General features: G+C 44.0%; 1 long non-coding RNA gene across 3 annotated transcripts in view; it reads right to left on the reverse strand.

Moving 5' to 3' along the window:
• Positions 1-9646, reverse strand: part of LOC137368715 (uncharacterized) — a 53577-nt gene extending 43931 nt beyond the window's left edge. For all 3 annotated transcript variants that reach the window (XR_010974818.1, XR_010974817.1, XR_010974816.1), the window contains exon 1: positions 9479-9646. This is a non-coding gene — a long non-coding RNA (uncharacterized lncRNA). The remainder of the gene's footprint in view (positions 1-9478) is intronic.
• Between the last annotated feature and the right edge of the window lie 16976 nt (positions 9647-26622).

Below are 26622 nucleotides of genomic sequence, written 5' to 3' on the forward strand. Positions count from 1 at the left end.
CATAGCAGTTTGATAATCCAATACAGCCACCCCAAACCCACACTAACCCCTTGCAGAGCCCCGAGACTATGACGCCCCCCCCCCCCCCCCTTGAAGAGCCCCTGACCACATTGTAGAGTCCCCATGACATCAATCCCCCTTGCAGAGGCCACAGCAACACAGACCAACAATGGTCTTTGAAACCCCCTCTTACCCTATGCTCAGGGCTGCCTCCCCGACATGGCACTGAAGCCTCTTAACTTGGTGTCGTTCGGTTTTTATAGTCATGAACCCAAAGGCACCTGAGTGCTGCCCGCCGTCTACTAAATAAAGAGCCAACCATTAAATTGAGGAGAATTGGATGTATGTGCATTAAGAACAACTGCTCAGCAATTTAAAATAGCTCCCTGTCGCGTCAGGGCACCAATGCCACCTTGGTGCTTTCCCACCACTGACAAAATCTGGAATAGATGGCATGAGGCCTGATTTCCAGTCGGATGGCTCCAGTGCGATTCTCTGGCCTCCTACCCCCACACCCCACCCCCCATTCCATGCCACCATTCCTGCCTTAAACGGCTGCATTAATTTCTGCCCAATGGGCGGCACTGCGGTGCAGTGGTTAGCACCGCAACCTCACAGCTCCAGCGACCTGGGTTCAATTCTGGGTACAGCCTGCGTGGAGTTTGCAAGTTCTCCCTGTGTCTGCGTGGGTTTCCTCCGGGTGCTCCGGTTTCCTCCCACATGCCAAAGACTTGCAGGTTGATAGGTAAATTGGCCATTAGCAATTGCCCCTAGTGTAGGTAGGTGGTAGGGAAATATAGGGACAGGTGGGGATGTGGTAGGAATATGGAATTAGTGTAGGATTAGTATAAAATGGGTGGTTGATGGTCGGCACTGACTTGGTGGGCCGAAGGGCCTGTTTCAGTGCTGTATCTCTAAACTAAACTAAACTAAACTAAACTAAATGTGTGCAGATTTTGAGATATGGACTGTCATTCTGTTGTGGAGACATATTAATGATGAGTAGATATTTCATTTATTCAATTTTAAACTGAAATATGAAACTATTTAAAGATGACTAAGATATTTTCTTTGATTCAGAGTCTACAACCACAAAATATTTGGAACATGGTGTATGGGTTGACTCATTAACTGTCCTCAGAGTTTGGATTATACACATTTTCTGGGCACTTGTCCAGGAGAATTACATCAGATTCCAGCCACATTCAGCATTAATGTCTGCTCGGGAATTAATGTTTATTTAGTCAATGATTGCTTAGGAATGGAAATCAGATCAGTTAGTGGCAATTCAGAATTGGGCTCGATTGCGTTTCTGTTCCTGAGCACCATCAGTTTTGCCTCTAATCTAAGCTTTTTATCATTTTGAGTAGTTGGAGATGTCTCAGTGTTCAGTACCATTTGCAACTCCTCAGATAATGAAGCTCATGTCCATATGCAGCAAGACCTAGACTGCCTGGGCCACCCAGCTCCTGACATCTTTACAGTCTTGGTCCAAACATGCGCAAAAGAGCTGAACTCCAGAGGTGAGGTGAGAGTGACTGCCCTTGACATTAAGGCAGCATTTGACCGAGTATGGCATCACAGAGCTCTAGCAAAACTGGAGTCAATCAGAATCAGGGGGAAACCTCTCCACTGGTTGGTGTCATACCTAGCACAAAGGAAGATGGTTGTGATTGTTAGAGGTCAATCATCACAGTCCCAAGACATCACTGCAGGAGTTCCTCAGTGTAGTGTCCTAGGCCCAACCATCTTCAGCTGCTTCATCAATGGCTTTCCCTCCATCATAAGGCCAGAAGTGGGGATGTTCACTGATGATTACACAATGTTCAGCATCATTCGCAACTCCTCAGATACTGAAGCAGTCCGTGTCCATATACAGCAAGACCTGGACAACATTCAGGCTGGGGCAGATAAGTGACAAGCAACATTCATGCCACACAAGTGCCAGGCAATGACCATCTCAAACAAAAGAGAATCTAACCATCTCCCCTTGATGTTCAAAAGCATTACCATCACTAAATCCCCCACTATCAACATCCTGAGGATTACCATTGACCAGAAACTGAACTGGACCAGCCACATAGATACTGTGACTACAAGAGAAGGTCAGAGGTTGGGAAATCTGTGGCAAGTAACTCACCTCCTGTCTCCCCAATGCCTGTCCACCATCTACAAGGCACAAGTCAGGAGTGTGATGGAATACTCTCCACTTGCCTGGATGGGTGCAGCTCCAACAACACTCAAGAAGCTTGAAACCACCCAGGCCAAAGCAGCCTGCTTGACTGGCACCCCATCTACAACCTCCAACATTCACTCCTTTCACCACCAACGCACGGTGGCAGCAGTGTGTACCATCTACAAGATGCACTGCAGCAACTCACCAAGGCTCCTTCGACAGCACCTTCCAAACCCGCGACCTCTACCGTCTAAAAGGAGAAGGGCAACAGATGCATGGGAAGACCACCACCTGCAAGTTCCCCTCCAAGCCACACACTATCCTGACTTAGAACTGTATTGCCGTTCCTTCACTGTCGCTGGGTCAAAATCTTGGAACTCTTTTCCTAACAGAACTGTTGGTGTACCTACATCTCAATGACTGCAGTGGTTCAAGAGGGCAACTGACCACCACCTTCTCAAGGGCAATTAGGGATGGGCAATAAATGCTGGCCTAGCCAGCGAAACCCACAAACCCACAAACTAATATTAAAAAATGACACAAATTGCTATGGAATATGATACATTAACAGTAACAGGGATGTGGCTTAAGCCAGGGCAGCACTGGGAGTTGAACATTCCTGGTTACATAATATTCAGGAATGATGGAATGAGAAAAAGGGAGGGGTTCAGTGTTAATGAAAGACTCCATCAATGGAATTCTGGAATGATATCGCTGATGGTACAAAAGCTGAATCTATTTGGTTCGAGTCAAGAAATCAGAAGGAAACTGTTACTCTGATAGAAGTATATTATAGAACACCGAACAGTGGAAAGGAGGTAAGGGAGAAGCATATAGACAATTGAAAGGAAAATGCAGAAACATTTTGGCTCTAATAAAAGGTGACTTTAATTACCCAAAGATAGGCTGGGCTAGGAGTAATGAGAGTGGCCAAGAAGGGAAGGGCTTTTTATAATGTGTTCAAGATGCTTTCTGGATCAGTATTGCTTTAGTCCAACAAGAAAAGAGGCAGTGCTGGATTTGGTTCTGGGAAATGAACTAAAGCAAGTAGTGAATATGAAGGTAGGAGAATGTCCAGGAAATAGCAACTGTAACATAATTAGATTCAATATAAATATTTAAAAAAGAGATAGACCAGTCAAAGATAAAGGCACTTGACTGGAAAAAGCCAATTTATATCAGATTAAAAGGAATTAGGTTGGATCAACTGGAAAGAAATGGTGGCAAATTGGACAGTGTACAAACAGTGGAAAACATTCAAACAGGGGATGGGTTGAGTACAGACTAGATATCTTCCCACAGAAGTAAAGGTGATGCAGTAAAAACTGCAGTCCCAAGGATGAAAAGTGAAATAAAAATAAAAATTAAACTAACAGTTTAAAAAGAGGGATATGACAAATCTAGGAATGATGATAAAAAGAATTGAGTAATTGAATTGAAATTGAATTGAGTAAGCAAAATATAGAAGGGAAGAAAAATGATAAGAAAGACTTGGAGAAGATATGAAGAAAAACTAGAGTGTACCAATAATACATTGAAAATGTTACATCTAGTAAGCTTCACAATTACTTCCTGCAACACTTTCTTGTCACACTTTCCCTCTCAGATTTTGCTGATAGCATCCCTGCTAGCTACAGAAACCACTGTATCAACTCATCAAGCTTACTTTGACAAGACCTCTGACAACAAGAGAGACAACAGCAGCAATATCAAGAGAACACCATCACTTCCAAATTCCTTTCCAAGTTATGCATTATCTGACTGAGCTGAAATATAGTGTCATTCCTTTATTGCTGGGTGAAAATTCTGGAATTCTGCACCTAACACCATCATGAGAGTATGATCAGCACCAGGACAGCTATTCAAGGAGAAGGTGCACTCAGAGGGTTAGGTAATAAGTGCAGCATTACCAATATCACCCGTATCCTGAGAATAGATTATTTGAATCACCCTGAGCAATACTACATACATATGAACATACAAATTAGGAGCAGGAGTAGGCCACTCGGCCCCTTGAGCCTGCTCCGCCATTCAATAAGATCATGGTTGAACTGATTGTCACCTCAACTCCACATCCCCGCCTGCCCCCAATAATCTTTCACCTCCTTGCTCATCACGAATCTATCTACCTCTGCCTTAAAAATATTTAAAGAGTCTGCTTCCACCGTCTTTTGAGGAAGAGCGTTCCAATGACTCATGTCCCTCTGAGAGAAAAATTTCTCCTCATCTGTAAAGGAGACATCATATCAGTGGATCTTCCTTTGCATTCTTACAGTTGGAGGGAAGTTTTTTTAACAATGGGATTGCTATACCAAGTGATGTACACTTAACAGGCCATTGATTTACAGTGGCTAAGTCAAATTCTGATTCTTATTCCATGCCTTTCTGCAATTTTTACCAATATTCAGAGAATCAAGTTCTCTGCCTATTTTTTCAGTTAAAACTGTAAAGCAATGCCCTTAATTAATATCATGCATTTTATAAATAGCAAAAAATTAGTCACCACACTTTAGTGTCACCTGCCAAGAATGAGGCATATTAATTTCATCAGATGAACATCAATTTTAAACTGTTGCTGGAGTTAAGGGATGGCTTGTTTGAAGAGACCAGCAGTGGCTGGAAGAATATTTGCATACTAAGCGATAGTGCTTGGGGAGACAAAAGAATTGCTCACTGATTCAATTAACAGAGATTGGTCTGGGTAATAGTGATCCACACCTTGTGTAAGAGACAGCATTACATCCCCCACTGAGAGCTTTGGAATCCACAAATGCAAGAGTTTGTTGAAAAACTTTTTCACATGACTAACCTGCTGGCCAACATGGAGTTTTGAATTGTGCTCACAGGATAGTTTGAAGACACAAACTGCAGATTGTAACTGAACCTGGAACAAGAGAGCCTCTCTCCTGGCTGGCTCTCTTTCACTTTCTCACAAGCCTCCGGACCCACTGAAGACACACAAACCTCAAGAGAGAAAAGACTCCTATATCGAAACAAGTTAAAGCTTGCACTGGGCCCCAACGATCAGCAAGACTTACCGGCAGCCAAAGACTCAACATCAAACTCAAAAGACTGTAACTACAATCCAGCTATTGCCTCAAACTTTTCCCCTTTATTCTTTTCTACTTTTTCTGTCTCTATCTGCGTGTGTGTTTATTGCATATGCATGCTAGCATATTCGTAGTTGTTAACTGAATTAGAGTTTAAGATCAATAAACTTCCACCTTTCTTGTTTAAATCTAAGAAAACCCATTGAATTGATTTATTTCTCTACATTTGGAAAGAGGTGAACAAGGATTCACTGAGGGGGAGCTAAAACTTGGTGTTTTTAAAAATTAAACCCTGTTACGGTTAAACTAGGCAAAGGCTGAGAGGGAACCCCTAGACCTTTTTTTCACCTGGTCGTGACATTAAGAAGAATGTGAGGGTCCTTGAGAGGATGCAAAGGATTTTTACCAAAATGGTTGCAGGGATGGGGAATTTTAGTTACAAGGTTAAATTGGAAAAGCTGGGATTGTTCTCTGTGGAGCAAAGGAGTTTGAGGGGAGATTTGATAGAGGTGTACAAGATTATGACAGGCTTTGATAAGTTAGACAAGGAAAAACTGTTCCTATTAACTGATGATACAAGGACTAGGGGACACAGATTGAAGGTTTTGGGCAAGAGATGCAGGGGAATTGTGGGAAAGAACTTTTTTACACAGCGAGTGGTAATGACCTGGAATTCGTTGCCCACGAGGGTGGTGGAAGCAGAGACAATCAATGATTTCAAAAGAATATTGGATGGCCACTTGAAGGAAATAAATTTCCAGGGCTATAGGAATCAAGAGGGGGAGTGGGACTGACTGGATTGTTCTGCGGTGAGCCGGCATGGACTCAAGGGGCTGAATGGCCTCATTCTGTGCTATAAATGACTCTATGACTTTAATTTTATTTCTTGCATTTTTTTCAAACTCAGGAGATACATCGAGATGGTAGGCAACATATGCAAGGTTGGAGGAGCTGTACTGATAAGGGGGAGAGTCATGCGGTTTAGTCATGTTGGGTGGATCTAGGTTCTGATAGTAGTGATGGGCGGGTTTTGGAGTTTGGCAACACTGTGGGGTGCCTGGAGTCAAAAAGTGGATACAAATTTAAGAAAATAAAATTTCACAAAAAAAAAAATGCTCACCCATGCCCAAGAAAAATTGCTTTGGAGAAAATAAATCAACACTTTGAAAAGCTGCATTTTAGCTGCTTGTTTGTTTCTTATAATTTCCTCGGGAACAAACAGCACAACTGTAATGTCAGCCTTCAGAAACCATCATCTTAAAATGTCTATATCTCATTTCATATGAGAAAAAGTAATGTCTGATTCTTTAGTACTTCAGCCAAATTTGTCCCACTTTTCAATAGATCTAATTGGTTGGTAATGACAACCTCCAACATCAGTGAAATATAATGAATTTTCTTGTGAAATGCTAATAAGCTGATACATGAGTTTAAAACAGCAACAGTTTGCAATTATGGAATTCCTCACAGCTGTTGCCCTTCACCATTCCTTCAGTACTGTAATACTGAAATTCTTTCCTGATTCCTAATTTCAGTTCAAACTCCCACTCGTGACTTAAAATCAGAGACACCCAGCAGTATCAAGATAGGGAGAGGAGATGTAAAGTTAGCAGTAGGGGTGATATAAAATTACAACACTGGAAGAGGGCACTACTTAGTAGAAATTGGTTGAGATGAGATGCAACAGGAAAAAAATGTTTTTGTAAATGCCCATTGACATAAATGTGAGAACTTCAATGAAAAAGCATTGTTTTGTTGATGTGAGGGCCCTGAATTTTCTTGAAGGTTTTTTTTGGCTGGAATTTTGGGAGTTGTTTTATATGCTGTCGCTTGCATACAGTATTTGTTAATGCTGTGACAGAAACCATACCTGCCAAATAGAAACATATTAATTTTGTCATATGGAACACTACTTGAACTTTTTTATTGGACATTGAACATAACTTGCTTAAAAGGACCGCAGAGCTGAACAGTTAAAACATGGCTGCACATTTGCATTCCAAGAGACAGTTTCATAGAGAGACAATGGGAGTGCTCCCTGATTCAATTAGTGAGATGGGTTTTGTCAATAGTCATGATCAAAGGACATTGAGAGTCATTGACCTTATAAGAGACAGCACCCCACCCCTCAACCAAGTTTTTCTCGTAAGCTTTGAAGGATTAACAATCCTCCCCAGAAGATGCTATTTCAAACAAAGAGCTGGTCACACGACTTACTTGCTGGCCAGACTGGGGACTATTGAATTGTGCCTCACAGACAGGTTTGGGGCAGACTGCAATTTGAAGACAAAAAAGAAGGTCCCTCCCACTCTTTGTGTCTCTCTCTCAAGCAAAGACCCAGGGACCCACGGAAGCAGCTTAAACCTCAAGACAGAGGACCTCTTCAGCCTTCTGGTACCAGAGAAGTAAGTGTGAAAGTGTGCACTGGGCCCCAGCGAGAACTGCAAGACTTCAACTCCAATCAAGGTCTGTATAGCAAAACTAAAGACAGTAACTGAATTCCATTTACTACTCTAACCCTCCCCCCCTTTATTCTTTGTCTCCCTCTGTATCTATTTGTTTCTCTCGTATGCGTGTTAGCATGGGTGCATCGCTTATTTTAGTAATTTTAACTGAGTTAGAGTAATAAGGTTAATAAACTTACATCTTACTTGTTTAAACCTAAGAAAGCCTGTTTGACTGGTTCATTTACAATTACAATTTGAGAGCAGTGAGCAAGGATTCAATGTTAATACTGTGCTAAAACACTACATTTTAAAAGTTAAACCCTGTTACGGCCAAACCAGGAAAGGGGCTAGAGGGGAGCCTGAGACTCCTTCCTCACCCGGTTTTAACAATACCCTTTAACATTGCATAGACAGCTTTCTAATCAGTTAACTGTTTGTAATTAAACACATGAGCCTAGTAATCACTGTTGGCAATATTACCAAATGAATGCTCAACATACTAGTGTCAGATTCCTTGGGCTAATATTTTAATGTACATGTTAAAATATTTACTTTAAATGGGTTATACCTTCATTAAAATATTGTACTATAGAATATCACAAACTCATTAAGCACTCATCTCTTATTATCAAAGGTAATACTAGGCTATAGCAACTAAATTAAATAACATCCCAAATTAATAATTTAAATAATATTAAATCAATTGCTTGGAATAAAACAGGGCTGTGATTTCACTTCAGGGGACATGCATAGCAAACAATGCATAACAAACACATAAGTGAAACATTTTCCATAAATGAAAGTAACAGTAACAACGTTGTTGTTACAAACTAAGAGTTCCAGCTGGCAATTATCAATACCAGTATTCAATGGCTCAGCACTGGAAACTTAGATCTCTGTATGGAAGATTGCAGCCTTGGTCAAGTAAACCTCTCTCCTCTTTACAGAAATGTGCTGATTCTTTGGAAGAATTTGTCAACAATCATATCCTAACTCTCTGAGAGATGTTATCTCCTCTGCGACTTCAAGAGAATTCATTTACTTTCCATTTTCACATTTGCTAATCTCACAACTTCAAACTTTTCCTAGCTGTAACACTTAGAACATAATGCATTTCTACCGCCACGAATTACATTAACATTCATCGACCCCAATCACTCTGGGAGAGTTATTCTATGACTCAGGAGCATCATAAAGCACCTGATCGTCACTTAAACTCTGACTTCATTTTTGCAATTTTACTTTACCTGCAAACCATAGTCCTTGCACCGGTGATCCCTTAAACTGATTGACACCAATACTACAATTCCAGTGATGAGCAAATCAGAACAATGGAGCTAAGTTTGATCAATTCACTTATTTAATGGCTTGAATGTTTTATTGTGTGCTTCTTTCACATTTTATAATAAGAATCCTTAGATTTTTCATCCTATATGTATTTTCATTGTGTCTTCCTGGTCCATGATGCTAGCAGAGGCTGTGAGAGTGATGTATCTAAATTAACAGGAAGGCAGTAAATAATTTTGCCATTTTCTGGTCCCTTTACTTGAACATCAGATCTGGAGCTAATGACCCTGCACTTGTTCAATCTGCCTGTGAAATTGGCATATTAAAGAACTGGCATTATGGTGCACTTGAACATTCTTGCCAGTGCTCTTACAAGCATTAACAATGCAGAGAAACATGGAAAACACCAGGTGCTCATCCGATTCTGTTCCAAAGTAATTGTGAAATTCCTGACTGTAAATATGACGCATCACTATTTTGAAGAGTTCGAGATTATCAATGGTCAAAGGCAATGTTACCTCTTTTATCTTTATCGTGCACGGCCTGCTGGTTGCACTGCATGGTCCCTCAAAGTTTGCTGCGCGGACACAAATACGTACATCCTAAAGGAAATGTTTGCCGTGCATGACCTATTGCACTGTGTGGTACATTCTAGATTGCCGTGTAGCCATGCACCTGCACAGCTTAGAGAGAATTGGCCACTGAGGTGAAAAACCCTTATCAGTTTAAAGTCTGAATTGTCCAGTGTTTTTCCATTGTTGCTCCCAAGCTGATGCCAGTACTATGACGGCACTAAAACCAATTACTTGTAGTACCAAGTAGCACTGATCAAACTCTTAGCCTTCCTTAAAGCAATGTACATGTTGGTTATTCAAACAGTGATATCATTAGCTGCATCCTTGATTTTGTTTGTCACCAGACATAACAGAAAAATAATCCCTTTCCCACTTAACAGTTCGGAAAACTTTTCAGAGTTTTTCAGGGTTAGTGTTTTAGGCAGGACTGCTTTTTCGACGTTATGACTTCTGTGACTCAAAAATCATTTATCAGCCATTTCTGTAATGGCCAAGCAGTCATCCATTGACTCCAGGCGATCAATCGTTATTGATCTACAGGAAACTGCATTATCACCTAAAATGCCAACTTATATTCCGTTCTTTGAACAGATTGCAGGTTGAGAGGCACCAGATGAATTTAAAAATAATGCGTCTGGTTTGCAATCATTGCCACATGCAAGTTAAACTGGGTATTCCATTGTATTTCCATTGAGTATGAATGTCAGTGCCATTTAGCTTCTTCCAGGAATTTATAGACTTTTCTTCTGTGAGTTTTGTGTTAATTATCTTCTTAGTTATGCAATATAGTAATCCATTTGGCACAATCCCGGAATGAAATTGATTAATTCCCGAGGTGTTGTCTACTGCAGCACAGGCTAACCTTCTGCTTTTTCTTTCTGTGTCCATGATGTTTTCAGAAGCTGATGTTTTCAGTAACTCCTGTCCAGAGGACATTGTATTCAATTAAAATGTCCCAAATGCTACCTGGCAGAGGTGCACAGACCAGGAATCAAATCCTTGAACTTCTAGTGTGTACAACTCAGTACCACATTTGGTGGTGCCTTTACCTAATGCCATTTAGAGGGGCTCCCAGATTCACTTCAAAACATGTATGCAACGAATAGCAACAATGGTGGACATATTACTAATAACAAATATGGAATTAAAAATACAATTTCACTTAGTTTTTAAACCTTTTGAGGGGCTTTTTGTTAACATCCTGGTTTGTGCGAGGGGTAACATTTAATAAATGTGTGAGTGAAATTGGTGTATTTACTGGCACAGAATACTTTGCAACTTTACTTAATTGGGCACATTCTCATGTCACCTCTGATTCTTTTGCCAATCACCTTAAATCAGTATGCTTTGGTTCTTGACCCTTCTGTCACTGGGAACAGTTTTTCCCGATCTACTTTGTCCAGACCACTTATGATTTTGAACATCTCTATCAAATCTCTCTCAACCTTCTCTTCTCCAAGGAGAACAGCCCAAGCTTTGCCAATCTATCCACATAACTGAAGTCTCTTATCCCTGGATCCATTCTCATGAATCTTTTTTGCACCCTCTCCAATTTCTTCACATCTTTTCTAAAGTGTGCTGCTCAGAATTGGACACAATACTCCAGCTGAATCTGAACATGTTTTATAAATTCTTGAACCCGCCCACTTCCATTTTAACGGAAGCAGGAATGCGGGGGAGGGGGGAGGGCGGGGGGTGCGAGCAATCAACTTATTCCCAGAAGGCTCCCCTCATTTAAGTATTTTAATGAGGTGTCTGCCTCATACACTTTCTCTGTTCTAGCTTTAATGTCGGTCAGCTGGGTTTCCTCGGCCTCAGGAAACCTCGCAGTTAAAAGGAGGCGTGGACAGTTACTTCGAACAGTAAGTTACTTTCCAGCAGTGCTGTGGGCCAGGAGGAGCAAGGAGCTGGAGTGCTTCCTCCCTGCCCCCAAGCAAGCCTGTGACCCTCTCTAGCGATCAGCCCCTATAATCCAATGCCTTCCCGATTTTCTCCACAGCTCGCCATCTCCTCCCAATGCATGCCACCCCACATTTTTCCCCTTGGGCTCCCTGTGGTCTTCTCCCCTTCTCCCCTGATCTGTTTAGACATCCCAGCAATCTTCTCCCCTTGTCACCAAAAAATTCTTCCAAGCTTTAACATGCTTTGTTAATTTGTTTACCAATTAAATATCATAACAATTTGCAAATGTAGAGACAGCTCAAACCAGGATCAATGTCTGTCTCACAAATTTTGCTGTAGTAATTGCTGGAACTATTGCAAGACTTGTAAAAATTGTATTGGGATACTAACTACTGCTGCGGTTCAAGAAGGCAGCTCACCACCACCTTCTCAAGGGCAATTAGGGATGGGCAATAAATGCTGGCCTAGCCAGCAATGCCCAAATTCCATGAATGAATTTTTAAAAAACTAGAAAATCATATACTTTCCCAAAGCCTAATACATGCCTCTGGTACACTATGCAATATGCTACACTTCTCTGCCAGCAATTGCTTATATAGTTGATTTATACATTCCCCCTGTCATATTTATATAGACATCTGTCTGTAGTGTATTGTGCAAGATGACATTAAGAAAGACAGACAATTATGTTAACAGTTGCAAAATGACACCTGATGAACTTATGCTGTTTCCTGCATTCTTTTATTGGTGATCAGTCATTTCAAATGTCCAGTAAAATACACAGATTTAAAATCATGTTTGCCACAGGGCAAAAGATTCCAAATATATTCTGCCATAGACAAGTGGCTGATGAAATTTAATGCAGAAAAGGGTTAAGTGATTCATTTTGGTAGGAAGAACAAGGAAAGGCAATATTAAGAAAAGAGTACAATTCTAAAGTGGGTACAGGAGCAAAGGAACCTGTGAGTATATGTGCACAAATCATTGAAGGTGGCAGGGCAGGTTGAGAAAGTGGTTAATACAGCACATAGGATTCAGGGCTTTATAAATCGGGGCATAGAGTACAAAAGCAAGAAATCTATGATGAGCCTGTATAAAACACTGCTTTGGCCTCAAATGGAGTATTGCGTCCACTTCTGGGCGCCACACTTTAGGAAGGATGTGAAGGTATTAGAGAAGGTGCTGAAAAGATTCACAAGAATGGTTCGAAGGATGAGTAATTTTAGTTACTGGATAGTTGGTGAAGCTGGGGCTGTTCTCCTAGACAAAGGGAAGATTAAGAAAAGATTTGAAAGAGGTGTTCAAAATCATGAGGGCCAGAATTTTATACCCCCGGCAGGAGTGGGCTGGAGGTGGGGGGCGCGGGGAGGTCGAAAATTGAGTGGGAGGTGGAGGTGCCATTCCCGTCGCCTTCCCGCCCCCATTGCAATTTTAGGAGGGGTGGCGGTGGCAAGAAGCGGGCTGCCCAGCCCAGGCCAAGTAAGGCCCTTAAGTGGCTAATTAACTGCCATTTAAGGGCCTGCTCCCGCCGCTGCTGGTATTTTACCCGCGGCAGGCAAGCAGCTCAGGACCTCCAGGAGGCCACCCAGTAAAACCTGCCAATCTCCTTGCGTGTTTGGGGGGGGGCCCTTCTGATTGGGCACCCTGTGCCCAACGGAGGGCCCTCCCACGATTCGCACCACCTCCACCCCCCCACCCCAAGCAAACCCCCTTGCTTCACTGGAGCCCAGCCCATTGTCCCCAGCGAGGCCCCACAAATGTACCTTTTCTCAGGACTGGCATGCCTCTTGCTCGTCTCCCTGGTTGCAGTCCCAGCAGTGGCCACCGCTCCCAGTGGCGCTGCTGGGACTGAAAGCTGCCAGCCCACTGATTGGATGGCAGTTCTTGGAGGCGGAACTTTCTGCTTCACGGGGTGGAAGTCCTGCCTGAGGCCAATTAAGGGCCTGGGCCACGTAAAATCATAGTGTCGTTCCCAGGCCCAGTGCAGGTGGGCTCTCCCTCGACTTTTTGGCCGGTGGGCGGCTCCGCCCACCCAGTGTAAATTTCCGGCCGAGGGGTCTGGACAGAGTAGCTATGGAGAAACTGATCCTGTTGGCAGGAGGATCCAGGACAAGAGGAGACCAATTTAAGGTGATTGGCAAAAGAAGCAATAGCAACATAAGGAAAATCTTTTTTACGGAGTGAGTAGTTAGGATCTGGAATGCACTGCCTGAGAGTGTGGTGGAGGCAGATTCAATCACGGCCTTCAAAAGAGAATTGGATCATTATCTGAAGAGAAAATATTTTTAAGGCTATAGGGAAAAGGTGGGGGTGTGGGACTAGTTAAGTTGCCCTTGCAGAGAGCCAGCATGAACACGATGGGCAGAATGGCCTCCTCTCTGCTGCAACCATTCGATGATTCAATCATTCATGTTCAACAGTAAGTCTCCATGTACAGCTCGTTAACAGATGACATGCTATTAGTGCTGAGCCTCTGCAATATAAAATGACATTATTTTAAGAAGCAATATTAACATAAATGGTAGTGGCATTGATATAAGACCATAGATTAATGGATACAAATTGTTTTATATAGATATTGTCCATGTAGGGTAATAAAAAAGCTAATCATTCTACTAAGATTACTGCCTTCTCCTTATTAGTTGAACTTGTACAAAAGATGAGATAAGGACTCTTTCATTATCATTATACCGATGATATTATAATAAGTTAGTCTGCTTCTTTGTTCTTCACACTAGATTAACAATTTTACTGGGGTTCAAGAAGCCTTGAAATTCACATGAATCAGGATATCCATAATAGGAAACTTCAGTCAACAAATATGTCCTTTGCACTGATCCGTGTGCATTTGTCCTGAAGGCAGCCTGCTGACATGTGATTTGTTTATAGTTAATCACTCATTCCTATTCCAGTCACACATGAGTATTCCAAGCTTCAGGCCTATAACAATCACATCTCAACATTCTTATATTGTCCCCAAGGGGTTTGTTTCACATAGAAAAAATGAGAATCTAAATGAGAAAACTATAGCCTAAAGATGGAGTAGACAGGTTTCCACAGAATGGAGGGATTCTTTGTGTCAGTGTGATTTTTGAGTGCTTATTAGCTTGCTCAATGATACTTTATCTGTTTTATACTACTCAAGAGCGGTGCTTTGACAAAGAGAGCAATATCCGTTATTAATCAAATCAAAGAGATGGATTATGACTGCCTTTCTTCACAGTATGGATCCTTCAATATTACTGCTTTAAGAGGGAGAGGAGTTATAACAAAAGGACTTTCTTTCAAAAAATGTAATATTAATGTCTCAAAGCAAAATTCTTTTATTGAAAAAGCATGTCCTAGATATAGAGCATTCAATAGAGAACACCAACAAGGGAATTAAGACACTAAATTGTGACAAGGTATGAGAATAAGCGTCCCTTTGGGCAATCAAGTTTCAAACGAAAGAATGCTGAAGGGCTTTATTTTGTTTCAAACTTGATTGTTCAGAAGAATGATTGTTATTGGACTACGCATCACACCTTGTCACAATACATTTGTTTTAATTCTCCAAATTAATGTTAGCTGCTTCAAGGCATTGCATAATTGCAAAAATTACCTTAAAGTAATTGGTGATAAATGCTTCTTGGAATTAGTAGAGAAATTTAACTTCTCTAATTCCTATCCAGATTCAAGGGAATATTTACTAGCAATTTATGCTATGCTTCAGGTTCCTTGTACTTATTTCTTTCTGTAGTCATGATTTTAAAATGGTATCCTGCTGTTTTACAGGATATATTTTTTCAAATAATATCTTGCGCATTTTCACTTTGTATTTGAGTCTTAGAAAATGCTACACAGATCTTTAGATGTATCCTTTTCCTGAAGGCAATGTGACTCATGCCAGGCAAGGCCGTAATCTATGCTGTGCTGTAAAGTTCTCTCAGATGTTTATGTGTGTGGAGAGTGCTACAGAAACACACACTGTTGGTTCTGCAGGCATGATCTTGCCCAAGTCATTATCCTTGTGCATGAGCCTACTCTGTTACTGGGAATGGGCTGTTTAATCAATGTAAAGCGTGATAGGCAAGTCCGATCCTATCCTCACCTGACATTTGCACAAGTGCTGTATTCCAGAAGAGATGAGTAAAAGGAAACCAGGCTGTCTTCCCTCTTTCTCACTTCCTAGCCTAGGAATATGAAGGCAAATTGCAGTGTCTCAACACTTAAGTGAAATTAAGTCAGCACAGACTAATATTAAACTTGCACTATATCGTTCAGTAAGATTCAGACACTACACTTATCTACTGAGCCTTCAGGAGAGTCAGCCTAGATTTTATAGTGAAACCTGTCAATGCATACATACCATTTTTAAAAAATGAATATTAACACAAGCAAACATATGAAGAAAGTGTTTAGAATATGAAAGAAAAATAATATTAAAAAGATAAATGTGGAAAATAAAAAGACACAAGATGCAAAGACATTTGAATTTACTCTTTTTTATTAGTTGATCACTTTGATAATAGTGGGGATTTCTTTGACTTCTGGAGACTCAGACCACTTCTGTACTCAGGATTTATTTGAATGCCACTGGCAAGTTATGGGTGCCAAATGAGGTTTTACTCCTGCTCCTCCTGGCCCCTGAAAAGTTTTCCCCCAAAAGATTCAAGATTTTTTCTTGACAGGTACCAAAGGTCCCTTTGAAGATTGCTGATTAGTATGATTCAATGCCAGATACAAACAGTTGCAGTGGGTGTAGCAAACAAACCAGCCAGTGTGTTAGCCATGGCTCAGTTGGTAACACTCTCATCTCAAATTAAAAGGATTGTGGGTTCAAGTCCCACTTCTGACCACAAATCCAGGTTAATAGGTCAAGGCAGTACTGAGGAAGAGCTGCACTGTTGGAAGAGCTGTCTTTTAGCTAAGACGTTAAAGCGAGGTGTTATCTGTCCTCTAAGGTAGATGTAAAAGATCCAATGGCACTATTTTGAAGAGGAGCAGGGGAGTTATCTCTGGTGTCCTGACCAATATTTATCCCTCAATCAACATCACAAAAAAAACAGATTATCTTGTCATTGTCACATTGCTCATTGCTGTTTGTGGGTGTTTGCTGTGTGCAAATTGGCTGCCACATTTCCTACAGTATAACAGTGACTACACTTCAAAAGTTCTTCATTGGCTGTCAAGAGCTTTGGAATGTGCAATGGTTACGCAAGGTGCTATATAAATGCAAGCCTTTCTTTTACAATTCTAAATGGTTCCTAAAACCCTGAACAGGAAACGGGTGCAATGCCAATTGGCGGCAGGTGCATCTGGCTAAGTAAAGGCGTTGAGTTGCGGGTCCTGACAAATTGCATGGTCAGAGGGGTTCAGAGGTGGAAACTACTGCATCAGCTGAAGCCTCAGCAGGTGCTGATGTCTTTTTTAAAGGGTTGCCAGCCATACAGTTAATCTTGCAGTCTGCAGGCATAGGAGAGGAGGAGGTCACAGAGACTTTAGAGTGATGGAGGAGAGTAGACTTCTGGAGGCCCCATAAGAACATAAAAAATAGGAAGAGGAGTAGACGATTTGGCCCTTCGATCCTGCTCTGCCATTCAATAAGATCATGGCTTATCTGATGGGGACCTGAACTGCACTTTTCTGCCCGCCCTTCATAATCCTTTGCAGCCCTTGTCAATCGAAAATATTCATAACGCAGTCTTGCCCCTCAGTGTTCAGTGCGTCGTACAACAGTATTCAGTGCTTCCTACACCAGTGTTCAGTGCCTCCAAAACCAGTGTTCACTGCCTCCAAAACCAGTGTTCAGTCCCTCCTACACCACTATTCAGTGCCGTCTCGACCAGTATGCAGAGCCTCCTGCACACGTATACAGTGCCTCCTACAATAGTATTCAGTGCCCCCTACACGACTATTCAGTGCTCCCTACACCACTATTTGGTACCGCCTATACCAGTATTCAGTGCCGCCTATACCAGTATTCAGAGCCTCCAGCACCAGTATTCAGTGCCTCCAAAATCAGTGCTCAGTAACTGCTACGCCACTATTTGGTGCCGCCTACACCAGTATTCAGTGCCTCCTAAACCAGTGTTCAGGGCCTTCTACATAAATGTTCAGGCATCTTACACCACTATTCAGTGCCTCCTATACCAGTATTCACTGCCTCCCACACCGGTATTCAATGCATCCTACATCAGTATTCAGTGCCTCCTACACCACTGTACAGTGCCTCCTTTAACAATATTGAGTGCGTCCAACACCAGTATTCAGCACATCCTACACCAGTGTTCAGAGACTCCTTTAACAGTATTCAGTGCGTCCTAATCCAGTTTTCAGTGCCTCCTACACCAGGGCTTAGTACCTCCTACAACACTGTTCAGTGCCTCTTTTAACAGTATTCAGTGAATCCTACACCAGTGTTCACGGCCTCCTACATCACTATTCAGCGCCTCCTACAAGAGTGTTCAGTTCCTCCTACACCAGTGTTCAGTGCCACCTACACCACTATTTAGTGCCTCTAACACCAGTGTTCAATGCCTCCTACAACAGTGTTCAGTGCCTTCGACACCAGTTTTCTGTGCCTGATACACCAGTATTCAGTGCCTCATACACCAGTGCTCAGTGGCTCCTACACTAGTATTCAGTGCCTCCTCAACCACTGTTCAGGGCCTTCTACACCCGTGTTCAACGGCTGCTACACCAGTGTTCAGTGCCTCCTGCACCAAGCTTCAGGGCAACTGACATCACTTTTCAGGGCCTCCTACACCACTGTTCAGGGCCTCCTACACTACTATTTTGTATTTCCTGCAACAATGTTCAATGCCTCCCACACCAGTATTCACTGCCTCCTACACCAGTATTCAGAACCTCCTACACGAGTATTCAGGGCCTCCGAAACCAGTGTTCAGTGCCTCCTACACCACTATTCACTGCCTCCCACACCAGTATTCAGTGCATCCTAAACCAGTATTCACTGCCTCCTACACCAGTATTCACTGTCTCCGACACCAGTATTCACTGCCTCCCACACCAGTATTCAGTGCATCCTAAACCACTATTCACTGCCTCCTACACCACTATTCACTGCCTCCCACACCAGTATTCAGTGCATCCTAAACCAGTATTCACTGCCTCCTACACCAGTATTCACTGCCTCCTACACCACTATTCACTGCCTCCCACACCAGTATTCAGTGCATCCTAAACCACTATTCACTGCCTCCTACACCACTATTCACTGCCTCCCACACCAGTATTCAGTGCATCCTAAACCAGTATTCACTGCCTGCTACACCACTATTCACTGCCTCCCACACCAGTATTCAGTGCATCCTAAACCACTATTCACTGCCTCCTACACCACTATTCACTGCCTCCCACACCAGTATTCAGTGCATCCTAAACCAGTATTCACTGCCTCCTACACCACTATTCACTGCCTCCCGCACCAGTATTCAGTGCATCCTAAACCAGTATTCACTGCGTCCTACACCAGTATTCACTGCCTCCCACACCAGTATTCACTGCCTCCTACACCAGTATTCAGTGCATCCTAAACCACTATTCACTGCCTCCTACACCAGTATTCAGTGCATCCTAAACCAGTATTCACTGCCTCCTACACCACTATTCACTGCCTCCCACACCAGTATTCAGTGCATCCTAAACCAGTATTCACTGCCTCCTACACCACTATTCACTGCCTCCCGCACCAGTATTCAGTGCATCCTAAACCAGTATTCACTGCGTCCTACACCAGTATTCACTGCCTCCCACACCAGTATTCACTGCCTCCTACACCAGTATTCAGTGCATCCTAAACCACTATTCACTGCCTCCTACACCAGTATTCAGTGCATCCTAAACCAGTATTCACTGCCTCCTACACCACTATTCACTGCCTCCTACACCACTATTCACTGCCTCCTACACCAGTATTCAGTGCATCCTAAACCAGTATTCACTGCCTCCTACACCACTATTCACTGCCTCCTACACCAGTATTCAGTGCATCCTAAACCAGTATTCACTGCCTCCTACACCAGTATTCAGTGCCTCCCACACCAGTATTCACTGCCTCCTACACCAGTATTCACTGCCTCCTACACCAGTATTCAGGGCCTCCCACACCAGTATTCACTGCCTCCTACACCAGTATTCACTGCCTCCTACACCAGTATTCACTGCCTCCTACACCAGTATTCACTGCCTCCTACACCACTATTCACTGCCTCCTACACCACTATTCACTGCCTCCTACACCAGTATTCAGTGCATCCTAAACCAGTATTCACTGCCTCCTACACCACTATTCACTGCCTCCTACACCAGTATTCAGTGCATCCTAAACCAGTATTCACTGCCTCCTACACCAGTATTCAGTGCCTCCCACACCAGTATTCACTGCCTCCTACACCAGTATTCACTGCCTCCTACACCAGTATTCAGGGCCTCCCACACCAGTATTCACTGCCTCCTACACCAGTATTCACTGCCTCCTACACCAGTATTCACTGCCTCCTACACCAGTATTCAGTGCCTCCCACACCAGTATTCACTGCCTCCTAAACCAGTATTCACTGCCTCCTACACCAGTATTCAGTGCATCCTAAACCACTATTCACTGCCTCCTACACCAGTATTCACTGCCTCCTACACCAGTATTCAGTGCCTCCCACACCAGTATTCACTGCCTCCTAAACCAGTATTCACTGCCTCCTACACCAGTATTCAGTGCATCCTAAACCACTATTCACTGCCTCCTACACCAGTATTCACTGCCTCCTACACCAGTATTCACTGCCTCCTACACCACTATTCACTGCCTTCTACACCAGTTTTCTGTGCCTGATACACCAGTGCTCAGTGGCTCCTACACTAGTATTCAGTGCCTCCTCAACCACTGTTCAGGGCCTTCTACACCCGTGTTCAACGGCTGCTACACCAGTGTTCAGTGCCTCCTGCACCAAGCTTCGGGGCAACAGACATCACTTTTCAGGGCCTCCTACACCACTGTTCAGGGCGTCCTACACCACTGGTCAGGGCCTCCTACACTACTATTCACTGCCTCCTACACCAGTATTCAGTGCATCCTAAACCAGTATTCACTGCCTCCTAAACCAGTATTCAATGCCTCCTACACCAGTATTCAATGCCTCCTACACCAGTATTCAGTGCTTCCCACACCAGAATTCACTGCCTCCTACACCAGTATTCAGTGCATCCTAAACCAGTATTCAATGCCTCCTACACCAGTATTCAGTGCTTCCCACACCAGAATTCACTGCCTCCTACACCAGTATTCACTGCCTCCTAAACCAGTATTCAATGCCTCCTACACCAGTATTCAGTGCTTCCCACACCAGAATTCACTGCCTCCTACACCAGTATTCAGTGCATCCTAAACCAGTATTCACTGCCTCCTACACCAGTATTCACTGCCTCCTACACCACTATTCACTGCCTCCTACACCAGTGTTCAGTGCCTCCTAAACCAGTATTCACTGCCTCCTACACCAGTATTCACTGCCTCCTACACCAGTATTCACTGCCTCCCACACCAGTATTCACTGCCTCCTACACCAGTATTCAGTGCATCCTAAACCAGTATTCACTGCCTCCTACACCAGTATTCACTGCCTCCTACACCACTATTCACTGCCTCCTACACCAGTGTTCAGTGCCTCCTAAACCAGTATTCAGTGCCTCCTACACCACTATTCACTGCCTCCTACACCAGTATTCAGTGCATCCTAAACCAGTATTCACTGCCTCCTACACCACTATTCACTGCCTCCTAAACCAGTATTCAGTGCCTCCTACACCACTATTCACTGCCTCCTACACCAGTATTCAGTGCCTCCTACACCAGTATTCACTGCCTCCTACACCACTATTCACTGCCTCCTACACCAGTGTTCAGTGCCTCCTAAACCAGTATTCACTGCCTCCTGCACCAGTATTCACTGCCTCCTACACCAGTATTCACTGCCTCCCACACCAGTATTCACTGCCTCCTACACCAGTATTCAGTGCATCCTAAACCACTATTCACTGCCTCCTACACCAGTATTCAGTGCATCCTAAACCAGTATTCACTGCCTCCTACACCAGTATTCAGTGGATCCTAAACCAGTATTCACTGCCTCCTACACCAGTATTCACTGCCTCCTACACCAGTATTCACTGCCTCCCACACCAGTATTCACTGCCTCCTACACCAGTATTCAGTGCATCCTAAACCACTATTCACTGCCTCCTACACCAGTATTCAGTGCATCCTAAACCAGTATTCACTGCCTCCTACACCAGTATTCACTGCCTCCTACACCACTATTCACTGCCTCCTACACCAGTGTTCAGTGCCTCCTACACCAGTATTCACTGCCTCCCACACCAGTATTCACTGCCTCCTACACCAGTATTCAGTGCATCCTAAACCAGTATTCACTGCCTCCTACACCACTATTCACTGCCTCCTACACCAGTATTCAGTGCATCCTAAACCAGTATTCACTGCCTCCTACACCAGTATTCAGTGCATCCTAAACCAGTATTCACTGCCTCCTACACCAGTATTCACTGCCTCCTACACCACTATTCACTGCCTCCTACACCAGTGTTCAGTGCCTCCTAAACCAGTATTCAGTGCCTCCTACACCACTATTCACTGCCTCCTACACCAGTATTCAGTGCATCCTAAACCAGTATTCAGTGCCTCCTACACCAGTATTCAGTGCCTCCTACACCACTATTCACGGCCTCCTACACCAGTATTCAGTGCATCCTAAACCAGTATTCACTGCCTCCGACACCAGTATTCAGTGCCTCCTACACCACTATTCACGGCCTCCTACACCAGTATTCAGTGCATCCTAAACCACTATTCACTGCCTCCGACACCAGTATTCAATGCCTCCTACAACAGTATTCAGAACCTCCGACACGAGTATTCAGTGCCTCCTACACCACTATTCACTGCCTCCTACAGCACTATTCACAGCCTCCTAAACCAGTATTCAGTGCATCCTAAACCAGTATACAGTACCTCCTTCACCAATATTCATTGCCTGCTACACCAGTATTCAGTGCCAGCTACACGAGTATTCAGTACTTCCTTCACCAGTATTCAGTGCCTCCGATACAGTGTTCAGTGCCACCTGCCCCAGAACTCAGGGCTTCCTACACCTGCGTTCAGTGCCACCGACACCAATATCAGTGCCTCCGACACAGCTATTCGGTGCCTCATAAACCGGTAATCAGTGCCTCCTACACCAGTGTGCAGTGCCTACAACACTAGTATTCAGTGCCTCCTACACCAGTGTTCAGTGCCTACTACACTAGTATTCAGTGCCTCCTACACCAGTGTTCAGTGCCTACTACACCGGTATTCAGTGCCTACTACACCGGTATTCAGTGCCTTCTATACCAGTGTTCAGTGCCTACTGCACTGGTATTCAGTGCCTCCTACACCAGTGTTCAGTGCCTACTACACCAGTATTCAGTGCCTCCTACACCAGTGTTCAGTGCCTACTGCACTGGTATTCAGTGCCTCCTACACAAGTGTTCAGTGCCTACTACACCAGTATTCACTGCCTCCTACACCAGTATTCACTGCCACCTATACCAGTGTTCAGTGCCTACTACACCAGCATTCACTGCCTCCTATACCAGTGTTCAGTGCCTACTACACCAGTATTCAGTGCCTCCGACACCAGTGTTCAGTGCCTACTACACCAGTATTCAGTGCCTCCTATACCAGTGTTCAGTGCCTACTACACCAGTATTCAGTGCCTCCTATACCAGTGTTCAGTGCCATCTACAGCAGTGTTCAGTTCCTCCTACACCAGTGTTCAGTTCCTCCTACACCAGTGTTCAGTGCCTACTACACCAGTATTCAGTGCCTCCTACAGCAGTATTCAGTGCCTCCTATACCAGTGTTCAGTGCCTAGTTCACTAGTATTCAGTGCCTCCTACACCAGTATTCAGTGCCTCCTATACCAGTGTTCAGTGCCTAGTTCACTAGTATTCAGTGCCTCCTACACCAGTATTCAGTGCCTCCTATACCAGTGTTCAGTGCCTAGTTCACTAGTATTCAGTGCCTCCTACACCAGTGTTCAGTTCCTCCTACACCAGTGTTCAGTTCCTCCTACACCAGTATTCAGTGCCTCCTACACCAGTATTGAGTGCCTACTACACCAGTATTCAGTGCCTCCTACACCAGTATTCAGTGCCTACTACACCAGTATTCAGTGCCTCCTATACCAGTGTTCAGTGCCTAGTTCACTAGTATTCAGTGCCTCCTACACCAGTATTCAGTGCCTCCTATACCAGTGTTCAGTGCCTAGTTCACTAGTATTCAGTGCCTCCTACACCAGTATTCAGTGCCTCCTATACCAGTGTTCAGTGCCTACTTCACTAGTATTCAGTGCCTCCTACACCAGCATTCAGTGCCTCCTATACCAGTGTTCAGTGCCGAGTTCACTAGTATTCAGTGCCTCCTACACCAGTATTCAGTGCCTCCTATACCAGTGTTCAGTGCCTACTACACTAGTATTCAGTGCCTACTACATCAGTATTCAGTGCCTACTACACCAGTATTCAGTGCCTCCTACACCAGTGTTCAATGCCGCCTACACCAATACCTGTGCCTCCGACACAACTATTCAGTGCCTCCTACTCAAGTGTTCAGTGCCTCCTAAACCAGTAATCCGTGCCTCCTACGCCAGTGCTCTGGATCTCCGACAACAGCATTCAGTGCATCCTACACCAGTATTCAGTGCATCCTAAACTAGTATTCACTGCCTCCTACACCAGTATTCAGTGCCTCCTAAACCAGTAATCCGTGCCTCCTACGCCAGTATTCAGTGCCTCCTATACCAGTGTTCAGTGCCTACTTCACTAGTATTCAGTGCCTCCTACACCAGTATTCAGTGCCTCCTATACCAGTGTTCAGTGCCGAGTTCACTAGTATTCAGTGCCTCCTACACCAGTATTCAGTGCCTCCTATACCAGTGTTCAGTGCCTACTACACTAGTATTCAGTGCCTACTACATCAGTATTCAGTGCCTACTACACCAGTATTCAGTGCCTCCTACACCAGTGTTCAATGCCGCCTACACCAATACCTGTGCCTCCGACACAACTATTCAGTGCCTCCTACTCAAGTGTTCAGTGCCTCCTAAACCAGTAATCCGTGCCTCCTACGCCAGTGCTCTGGATCTCCGACAACAGCATTCAGTGCATCCTACACCAGTATTCAGTGCATTCTAAACCAGTATTCACTGCCTCCTACACCAGTATTCAGTGCATCCTAAACTAGTATTCACTGCCTCCTACACCAGTATTCACTGCCTCCTACACCAGTATTCAGTGCATCCTCAACCAGTATTCACTGCCTCCTACACCAGTATTCACTGCCTCCTTCACCAGTATTCAGTGCATCCTAAACCAGTATTCAGTGCCTCCTACACCAGTATTCAGTGCATCCTAAACGAGTATTCACTGCCTCCTACACCAGTATTCACTGCCTCCTACACCAGTATTCAGTGCATCCTAAACCAGTAATCCGTGCCTCCTACGCCAGTGCTCTGGATCTCCGACAACAGCATTCAGTGCATCCTACACCAGTATTCAGTGCCTCCTACACCAGTATTCACTGCCTCCTACACCAGTATTCAGTGCATCCTCAACCAGTATTCACTGCCTCCTACACCAGTATTCACTGCCTCCTTCACCAGTATTCAGTGCATCCTAAACCAGTATTCAGTGCCTCCTACACCAGTATTCAGTGCATCCTAAACTAGTATTCACTGCCTCCTACACCAGTATTCACTGCCTCCTACACCAGTATTCAGTGCATCCTAAACCAGTATTCACTGCCTCCTACACCAGTATTCAGTGCCTCCTACACCAGTATTCAGTGCATCCTAAACTAGTATTCACTGCCTCCCACACCAGTATTCAGTTCCTCCTACACCAGTATTCACTGCCTCCTACACCAGTATTCAGTGCATCCTAAACTAGTATTCACTGCCTCCCACACCAGTATTCACTGCCTCCTACAACAGTATTCACTGCCTCCTAAACCAGTATTCAGTGCCTCCTAAACCAGTATTCAGTGCATCCTAAACCAGTATTCAGTGCATCCTAAACCAGTATTCACTGCCTCCTACAACAGTATTCAGTGCATCCTAAACCAGTATTCAGTGCATCCTAAACCAGTATTCAGTGCATCCTAAACCAGTATTCACTGCCTCCTACACCAGTATTCAGTGCATCCTAAACCAGTATTCACAGCCTCCTAAACCAGTATTCACTGCCTCCTAAACCAGTATTCAGTGCATCCTAAACCAGTATTCACTGCCTCCTACACCAGGATTCACTGCCTCCTACACCAGTATTCAGTGCCTTCTACAGCAGTATTCACTGCCTCCTACACCAGTATTCAGTGCCTTCTACAGCAGTATTCACTGCCTCCTACACCAGTATTCAGTGCCTTCTACAGCAGTATTCACTGCCTCCTACACCAGTATTCAGTGCCTTCTACAGCAGTATTCACTGCCTCCTACACCAGTATTCACTGCCTCCTACACCAGGATTCACTGCCTCCTACACCAGTATTCAGTGCCTTCTACAGCAGTATTCACTGCCTCCTACACCAGTATTCACTGCCTCCGACACCAGTATTCTCTGCCTCCTACACCAGTATTCACTGCCTCCTACACCAGTATTCAGTGCCTTCGACACCAGTATTCACTGCCTCCTACACCAGTATTCACTGCCTCCTACACCAGTATTCACTGCCTCCTACACCAGTATTCACAGCCTCCTACACCAGTGTTCAGTACCTCCTTCACCAGTATTCAGTACCTCCTTCAACAGTATTCAGTGCCTCCTGCACCAGTGTTCAGTGCCTACTACACCAGTATTCAGTAACCCCTTCTCCAGTATTCAGTGCCTACTACACCAGTATTCAGTGCCTCCTATACCAGTGTTCAGTGCCTAGTTCACTAGTATTCAGTGCCTCCTATACCAGTGTTCAGTGCCTACTACACTAGTATTCAGTGCCTACTACACCAGTATTCAGTGCCAACTACACCAGTATTCAGTGCCTCCTATACCAGTGTTCAGTGCCTACTACACTAGTATTCAGTGCCTACTACACCAGTATTCAGTGCCAGCTACACCAGTATTCAGTGCCT

This window comes from Heterodontus francisci, chromosome 4 (assembly GCF_036365525.1).
Source record: "Heterodontus francisci isolate sHetFra1 chromosome 4, sHetFra1.hap1, whole genome shotgun sequence".
Classification (NCBI taxonomy): Eukaryota; Metazoa; Chordata; class Chondrichthyes; order Heterodontiformes; family Heterodontidae; genus Heterodontus; species Heterodontus francisci.